Source organism: Oncorhynchus keta, unplaced genomic scaffold, assembly GCF_023373465.1.
Source record: "Oncorhynchus keta strain PuntledgeMale-10-30-2019 unplaced genomic scaffold, Oket_V2 Un_contig_14131_pilon_pilon, whole genome shotgun sequence".
Taxonomy (NCBI): domain Eukaryota; kingdom Metazoa; phylum Chordata; class Actinopteri; order Salmoniformes; family Salmonidae; genus Oncorhynchus; species Oncorhynchus keta.
This window is the reverse complement of record NW_026278563.1, coordinates 67,715-75,790: the sequence shown is the minus strand read 5'-3', so window position 1 is coordinate 75,790 and position 8,076 is coordinate 67,715. Positions and strand designations below refer to the sequence as shown.

The 8,076-nt window shown below is 47.8% G+C and overlaps 1 long non-coding RNA gene across 2 annotated transcripts; it reads left to right on the top strand.

Moving 5' to 3' along the window:
• The first annotated feature begins 2,982 nt into the window (after window positions 1–2,982).
• LOC127918414 (uncharacterized) lies at window positions 2,983–5,123 on the top strand. 2 transcript variants are annotated; one of them, XR_008099931.1, is made up of 3 exons: window positions 2,983–3,094; window positions 3,417–3,739; window positions 5,001–5,123. It is a non-coding gene; the product is annotated as an uncharacterized LOC127918414 (long non-coding RNA). The 2 variants fall into 2 exon arrangements; XR_008099930.1 differs by having other exon boundaries at window positions 3,000–3,287.
• Window positions 5,124–8,076: the final 2,953 nt, after the last annotated feature.

Below are 8,076 nucleotides of genomic sequence, written 5' to 3'. Positions count from 1 at the left end.
TCAGCCCTGTTCCACTCAGCCCTGTTCCACTCAGCCCTGTTCCACTTAGCCCTGTTCCTCTCAGCCCTGTTCCACTGTTCCACTCAGCCCTGTTCCACCACTCAGCCCTGTTCCACTCAGCCCTGTTCCTCTCAGCCCTGTTCCACTGTTCCACTCAGCCCTGTTCCACTCAGCCCTGTTCCACTCAGCCCTGTTCCTCTCAGCCCTGTTCCACTCAGCCCTGTTCCACTCAGCCCTGTTCCACTCAGCCCTGTTCCACTCAGCCCTGTTCCCCTCCTTGCCCTGTTCCACTGTTCCACTCAGCCCTGTTCCACTCAGCCCTGTTCCACTCAGCCCTGTTCCACTCAGCCCTGTTCCACTCAGCCCTGTTCCACTCAACCCTGTTCCACTCAGCCCTGTTCCACTCAGCCCTGTTCCTCTCAGCCCTGTTCCACTGTTCCACTCAGCCCTGTTCCACTGTTCCACTCAGCCCTGTTCCACTCAGCCCTGTTCCACTCAGCCCTGTTCCACTCAGCCCTGTTCCACTCAGCCCTGTTCCACTGTTCCACTCAGCCCTGTTCCACTCAGCCCTGTTCCACTCAGCCCTGTTCCACTCAGTCATATTCCTCTCAGCCCTGTTCCACTGTTTCCACCAGCCCTGTTCCACTCAGCCCTGTTCCTCTCAGCCCTGTTCCACTGTTCCAGCCCTGTTCCACTCAGCCCTGTTCCACTCAGCCCTGTTCCACTCAGCCCTGTTCCACTCAGCCCTGTTCCACTCAGCCCTGTTCCACTCAGCCCTGTTCCACTGTTCCACTCAGCCCTGTTCCACTCAGCCCTGTTCCTCTCAGCCCTGTTCCACTCAGCCCTGTTCCTTCAGCCCTGTTCCACCAGCCCAGTTCCACTCAGCCCTGTTCCACTCAGCCCTGTTACTCTCAGCCCTGTTCCACTCAGCCCTGTTCCTCTCAGCCCTGTTCCACTCAGCCCAGTTCCTCTCAGCCCTGTTCCACTCAGCCCTGTTCCACTGTTCTACTTCATATCACCTTGGTCCTCTGTAATGGGCTTTGGAGGAGCACCAGACCTCTCCTCTCAATTACATTCAATTCACGGGGCTTTATTGTCATGGGAAACATGTGTTAACATTACCAAAGCAAGTGAAGTAGAAAGTAAACAAAAGTGAAATAAACAATAAAAATTAACAGGAAACATTACACTCACAGAAGTTGCAAAATAATTTCAAATGTCATATTATATATATACAGTGTTGTAACAATGTGCAAATAGTTAAAGTACAAAATGGAAAATAAATCAACGTAAATATGGGTTGTATTTACAATGGTGTTTGTTCTTCACTGGTTGCCCTTTTCTCATGGCAACAGGTCACAGATCTTGCTGCTGTGATGTCACACTGTGGTATTTCACCCAGTAGATATGGGAGTTTATCAACATTGGGTTTGTTTTGTAATTCTTTGTGAGTCTGTGTAATCTGGGTGAAATATGTGTCTCTAATATGGTCATACATTTGTCAGGAGGTTAGGAAGTGCAGCTCAGTTTCCACCTCATTTTGTGGGCAGTGAGCACATAGCCTGTCTTCTCTTGAGAGCCAGGTCTGCCTACGGCCTTTCTCAATAGCAAGGCTATGCTCACTCCCCTCTCATTTACATTTACATTTAAGTCATTTAGCAGACGCTCTTATCCAGAGCGACTTACAAGGACTAGTGTAGTCTGTATGTTATCTAACTGTCCTCTCCCCTGTATCTCTCAGACAGGTGTTAGGACTAGTAGAGTCTGTATGTTATCTAACTGTCCTCTCCCCTGTATCTCTCCAGACAGGTGTTAGGACTAGTGTAGTCTGTATGTTATCTAACTGTCCTCTCCCCCTGTATCTCTCCAGACAGGTGTTAGGACTAGTGTAGTCTGTATGTTATCTAACTGTCCTCTCCCCTGTATCTCTCCAGACAGGTGTTAGGACTAGTGTAGTCTGTATGTTATCTAACTGTCCTCTCCCCCTGTATCTCTCCAGACAGGTGTTAGGACTAGTAGAGTCTGTATGTTATCTAACTGTCCTCTCCCCTGTATCTCTCCAGACAGGTGTTAGGACTAGTAGAGTCTGTATGTTATCTAACTGTCCTCTCCCCTGTATCTCTCCAGACAGGTGTTAGGACTAGTGTAGTCTGTATGTTATCTAACTGTCCTCTCCCCTGTATCTCTCCAGACAGGTGTTAGGACTAGTAGAGTCTGTATGTTATCTAACTGTCCTCTCCCCTGTATCTCTCCAGACAGGTGTTAGGACTAGTAGAGTCTGTATGTTATCTAACTGTCCTCTCCCCTGTATCTCTCAGACAGGTGTTAGGACTAGTGTAGTCTGTATGTTATCTAACTGTCCTCTCCCCTGTATCTCTCCAGACAGGTGTTAGGACTAGTAGAGTCTGTATGTTATCTAACTGTCCTCTCCCCTGTATCTCTCCAGACAGGTGTTAGGACTAGTAGAGTCTGTATGTTATCTAACTGTCCTCTCCCCCTGCATCTCTCCAGACAGGTGTTAGGACTAGTGTAGTCTGTATGTTATCTAACTGTCCTCTCCCCTGTATCTCTCCAGACAGGTGTTAGGACTAGTAGAGTCTGTATGTTATCTAACTGTCCTCTCCCCTGTATCTCTCCAGACAGGTGTTAGGACTAGTAGAGTCTGTATGTTATCTAACTGTCCTCTCCCCCTGTATCTCTCCAAACAGGTGTTAGGACTAGTGTAGTCTGTATGTTATCTAACTGTCCTCTCCCCCTGTATCTCTCCAGACAGGTGTTAGGACTAGTGTAGTCTGTATGTTATCTAACTGTCCTCTCCCCTGTATCTCTCCAGACAGGTGTTAGGACTAGTGTAGTCTGTATGTTATCTAACTGTCCTCTCCCCTGTATCTCTCCAGACAGGTGTTAGGACTAGTGTAGTCTGTATGTTATCTAACTGTCCTCTCCCCTGTATCTCTCCAGACAGGTGTTAGGACTAGTGGAGTCTGTATGTTATCTAACTGTCCTCTCCCCCTGTATCTCTCCAGACAGGTGTTAGGACTAGTAGAGTCTGTATGTTATCTAACTGTCCTCTCCCCTGTATCTCTCCAGACAGGTGTTAGGACTAGTGTAGTCTGTATGTTATCTAACTGTCCTCTCCCCTGTATCTCTCCAGACAGGTGTTAGGACTAGTAGAGTCTGTATGTTATCTAACTGTCCTCTCCCCCTGTATCTCTCCAGACAGGTGTTAGGACTAGTAGAGTCTGTATGTTATCTAACTGTCCTCTCCCCTGTATCTCTCCAGACAGGTGTTAGGACTAGTGTAGTCTGTATGTTATCTAACTGTCCTCTCCCCTGTATCTCTCCAGACAGGTGTTAGGACTAGTGTAGTCTGTATGTTATCTAACTGTCCTCTCCCCCTGTATCTCTCCAGACAGGTGTTAGGACTAGTGTAGTCTGTATGTTATCTAACTGTCCTCTCCCCCTGTATCTCTCCAGACAGGTGTTAGGACTAGTAGAGTCTGTATGTTATCTAACTGTCCTCTCCCCCTGTATCTCTCCAGACAGGTGTTAGGACTAGTGTAGTCTGTATGTTATCTAACTGTCCTCTCCCCTGTATCTCTCCAGACAGGTGTTAGGACTAGTGTAGTCTGTATGTTATCTAACTGTCCTCTCCCCTGTATCTCTCCAGACAGGTGTTAGGACTAGTGTAGTCTGTATGTTATCTAACTGTCCTCTCCCCCTGTATCTCTCCAGACAGGTGTTAGGACTAGTGTAGTCTGTTATCTAACTGTCCTCTCCCCTGTATCTCTCCAGACAGGTGTTAGGACTAGTAGAGTCTGTATGTTATCTAACTGTCCTCTCCCCTGTATCTCTCCAGACAGGTGTTAGGACTAGTGTAGTCTGTATGTTATCTAACTGTCCTCTCCCCTGTATCTCTCCAGACAGGTGTTAGGACTAGTAGAGTCTGTATGTTATCTAACTGTCCTCTCTCCCTGTATCTCTCCAGACAGGTGTTAGGACTAGTAGAGTCTGTATGTTATCTAACTGTCCTCTCCCCTGTATCTCTCCAGACAGGTGTTAGGACTAGTGTAGTCTGTATGTTATCTAACTATCCTCTCTCCCTGTATCTCTCCAGACAGGTGTTAGGACTAGTGTAGTCTGTTATCTAACTGTCCTCTCCCCCTGTATCTCTCCAGACAGGTGTTAGGACTAGTGTAGTCTGTATGTTATCTAACTGTCCTCTCCCCTGTATCTCTCCAGACAGGTGTTAGGACTAGTGTAGTCTGTATGTTATCTAACTGTCCTCTCCCCTGTATCTCTCCAGACAGGTGTTAGGACTAGTGTAGTCTGTATGTTATCTAACTGTCCTCTCCCCTGTATCTCTCCAGACAGGTGTTAGGACTAGTAGAGTCTGTATGTTATCTAACTGTCCTCTCCCCCTGTATCTCTCCAGACAGGTGTTAGGACTAGTAGAGTCTGTATGTTATCTAACTGTCCTCTCCCCTGTATCTCTCAGACAGGTGTTAGGACTAGTGTAGTATGTTATCTAACTGTCCTCTCCCCTGTATCTCTCCAGACAGGTGTTAGGACTAGTGTAGTCTGTATGTTATCTAACTGTCCTCTCTCCCTGTATCTCTCCAGACAGGTGGTAGGACTAGTAGAGTCTGTATGTTATCTAACTGTCCTCTCCCCCTGTATCTCTCCAGACAGGTGTTAGGACTAGTGTAGTCTGTATGTTATCTAACTGTCCTCTCCCCTGTATCTCTCCAGACAGGTGTTAGGACTAGTGTAGTATGTTATCTAACTGTCCTCTCCCCTGTATCTCTCCAGACAGGTGTTAGGACTAGTAGAGTCTGTATGTTATCTAACTGTCCTCTCCCCTGTATCTCTCCAGACAGGTGTTAGGACTAGTGTAGTCTGTTATCTAACTGTCCTCTCCCCTGTATCTCTCCAGACAGGTGTTAGGACTAGTGTAGTCTGTTATCTAACTGTCCTCTCCCCTGTATCTCTCCAGACAGGTGTTAGGACTAGTAGAGTCTGTATGTTATCTAACTGTCCTCTCCCCCTGTATCTCTCCAGACAGGTGTTAGGACTAGTGTAGTCTGTATGTTATCTAACTGTCCTCTCCCCTGTATCTCTCCAGACAGGTGTTAGGACTAGTGTAGTCTGTATGTTATCTAACTGTCCTCTCCCCCTGTATCTCTCCAGACAGGTGTTAGGACTAGTGTAGTCTGTATGTTATCTAACTGTCCTCTCCCCTGTATCTCTCCAGACAGGTGTTAGGACTAGTGTAGTCTGTATGTTATCTAACTGTCCTCTCCCCTGTATCTCTCCAGACAGGTGTTAGGACTAGTGTAGTCTGTATGTTATCTAACTGTCCTCTCCCCTGTATCTCTCCAGACAGGTGTTAGGACTAGTAGAGTCTGTATGTTATCTAACTGTCCTCTCCCCTGTATCTCTCCAGACAGGTGTTAGGACTAGTGTAGTCTGTATGTTATCTAACTGTCCTCTCCCCTGTATCTCTCCAGACAGGTGTTAGGACTAGTAGAGTCTGTATGTTATCTAACTGTCCTCTCCCCTGTATCTCTCCAGACAGGTGAAGGACCAGACTAAGACGGTGGCCCACCTGAAACATAAGGAGCAGGTGGAGAAGAGTAAGAACGCCCAGCTGGTGCAGGAGGTCAGGAAGAGAGAGGACAACCTCAATGAGAGCTCTCAACACGTCAAGGTGAGAGAGGTGTTTCTCTTGTTCCCTCCATCTCCACTCTGTGTCTGATGATGTGTGAAGGCTGTGTACACTCTGTCCCCATAGGACAACCCTTTTTGTGTGTGTGTGTGTGTGTGTGTGTGTGTGTGTGTGTGTGTGTGTGTGTGTGTGTGTGTGTGTGTGTGTGTGTGTGTGTGTGTGTGTGTGTGTGTGTGTGTGTGTGTGTGTGTGTGTGTGTGTGTGTGTGTGTGTGTGTGTCCACAGAGGGTTCTACGTGGAACACAAAAGGGTTCTACGTGGAACCAGATAGTCATTTGTTTCTAAGAGTGTAGAGGCCTCATTGTAGAACAAACATTTCTTTCTCCTCCCCCTCTCTCTCATTTTCTCCATCATTCTATTTCTGTTTCTCATTCTCTCATTCTCTCCATCCTCTCTTTCCTATTTGTCCTCTCTGTCCTCTCCATCCTCTCTGTCCTCTCTGTCCTCTCCATCATCTCTGTCCTCTCTGTCCTCTCTGTCCTCTCTTTCCTATTTGTCCTCTCTGTCCTCTCCATCACCTCTGTCCTCTCTGTCCTCTCTGTCCTCTCTGTCCTCTCCCTCCTCTCCGTCCTCTCTGTCCTCTCTGTCCTCTCCATCCTCTCTGTCCTCTCTGTCCTCTCTGTCCTCTCCGTCCTCTCTGTCCTCTCCATCATCTCTGTCCTCTCTGTCCTCTCTGTCCTCTCCGTCCTCTGTCCTCTCTGTCCTCTCCGTCCTCTCCGTCCTCTCTGTCCTCTCTGTCCTCTCTGTCCTCTCCGTCCTCTCCGTCCTCTCTCTGTCCTCTCCGTCCTCTCTGTCCTCTCCGTCCTCTCTGTCCTCTCTGTCCTCTCCGTCCTCTCTGTCCTCTCTGTCCTCTCCATCATCTCTGTCCTCTCTGTCCTCTCCGTCCTCTCTGTTCTCTCTTCTCTGTTCTTTGAAGCCTGCTCTGGTTCCTCATTTGAGAATATCTGCGATTCCTCTCAGGTAAAATGGGCGAATCAGGTTCCTGCTCCCAAACCGCCCTCACCTCCCCCTCTCCTCCTCCCTTCACCACTCCCGTGACCTCCTTTCCGTTCCCACATTGTGGTTTTTGGGCGGATGGATAAAGGGATGGAGGGAGGTTTAGACGGAAGGGTGGAGGGACAGAGTGGGCTGCGTTCGTAGGAGAAATTCAACTGTCCGTAGCCGGTCAGGTTGTTATGGAGGGGAAGGAATTTACAAGATGTAAAAATATGTAGTGACATGAACCTATGAACCAGAACCTTCTAGAGCCCACTAGAAACCAGCGAAACCAGAACCTTCTAGAGCCCACTAGAAACCAGCGAAACCAGAACCTTCTAGAGCCCATTAGAAACCAGCGAAACCAGAACCTTCTAGTGCCCATTAGAAACCTGCGAAACCAGAACATTCTAGAGCCCATTAGAAACCAGTGAAACCAGAACCTTCTAGAGCCCATTAGAAACCAGCGAAACCAGAACCTTCTAGAGCCCATTAGAAACCAGCGAAACCAGAACCTTCTAGAGCCCATTAGAAACCAGCGAAACCAGAACCTTATAGAGCCCACTAGAAACCAGTGAAACCAGAACCTTCTAGAGCCCATTAGAAACCAGCGAAACCAGAACCTTTTAGAGCCCACTAGAAACCAGCGAAACCAGAACCTTACAGAGCCCACTAGAAACCAGCGAAACCAGAACCTTATAGAGCCCACTAGAAACCAGCGAAACCAGAACCTTCTAGAGCCCATTAGAAACCAGTGAAACCAGAACCTTCTAGAGCCCATTAGAAACCAGCGAAACCAGAACCTTCTAGAGCCCATTAGAAACCAGCAAAACCAGAACCTTCTAGAGCCCATTAGAAACCAGCGAAACCAGAACCTTATAGAGCCCACTAGAAACCAGTGAAACCAGAACCTTCTAGAGCCCATTAGAAACCAGTGAAACCAGAACCTTATAGAGCCCACTAGAAACCAGCGAAACCAGAACCTTATAGAGCCCACTAGAAACCAGCGAAACCAGAACCTTCTAGAGCCCATTAGAAACCAGCGAAACCAGAACCTTCTAGAGCCCACTAGAAACCAGCGAAACCAGAACCTTATAGAGCCCATTAGAAACCAGTGAAACCAGAACCTTCTAGAGCCCACTAGAAACCAGCGAAACCAGAACCTTCTAGAGCCCACTAGAAACCAGCGAAACCAGAACCTTCTAGAGCCCACTAGAGACCAGAGAAGCCAGAACCTTCTAGAGCCCACTAGAAACCAGCGAAACCAGAACCTTCTAGAGCCCATTAGAAACCAGCGAAACCAGAACCTTCTAGAGCCCTTTAGAAATCAGCGAAACCAGAACCCAGAACTGTACAGCTAAAGAAACACACAC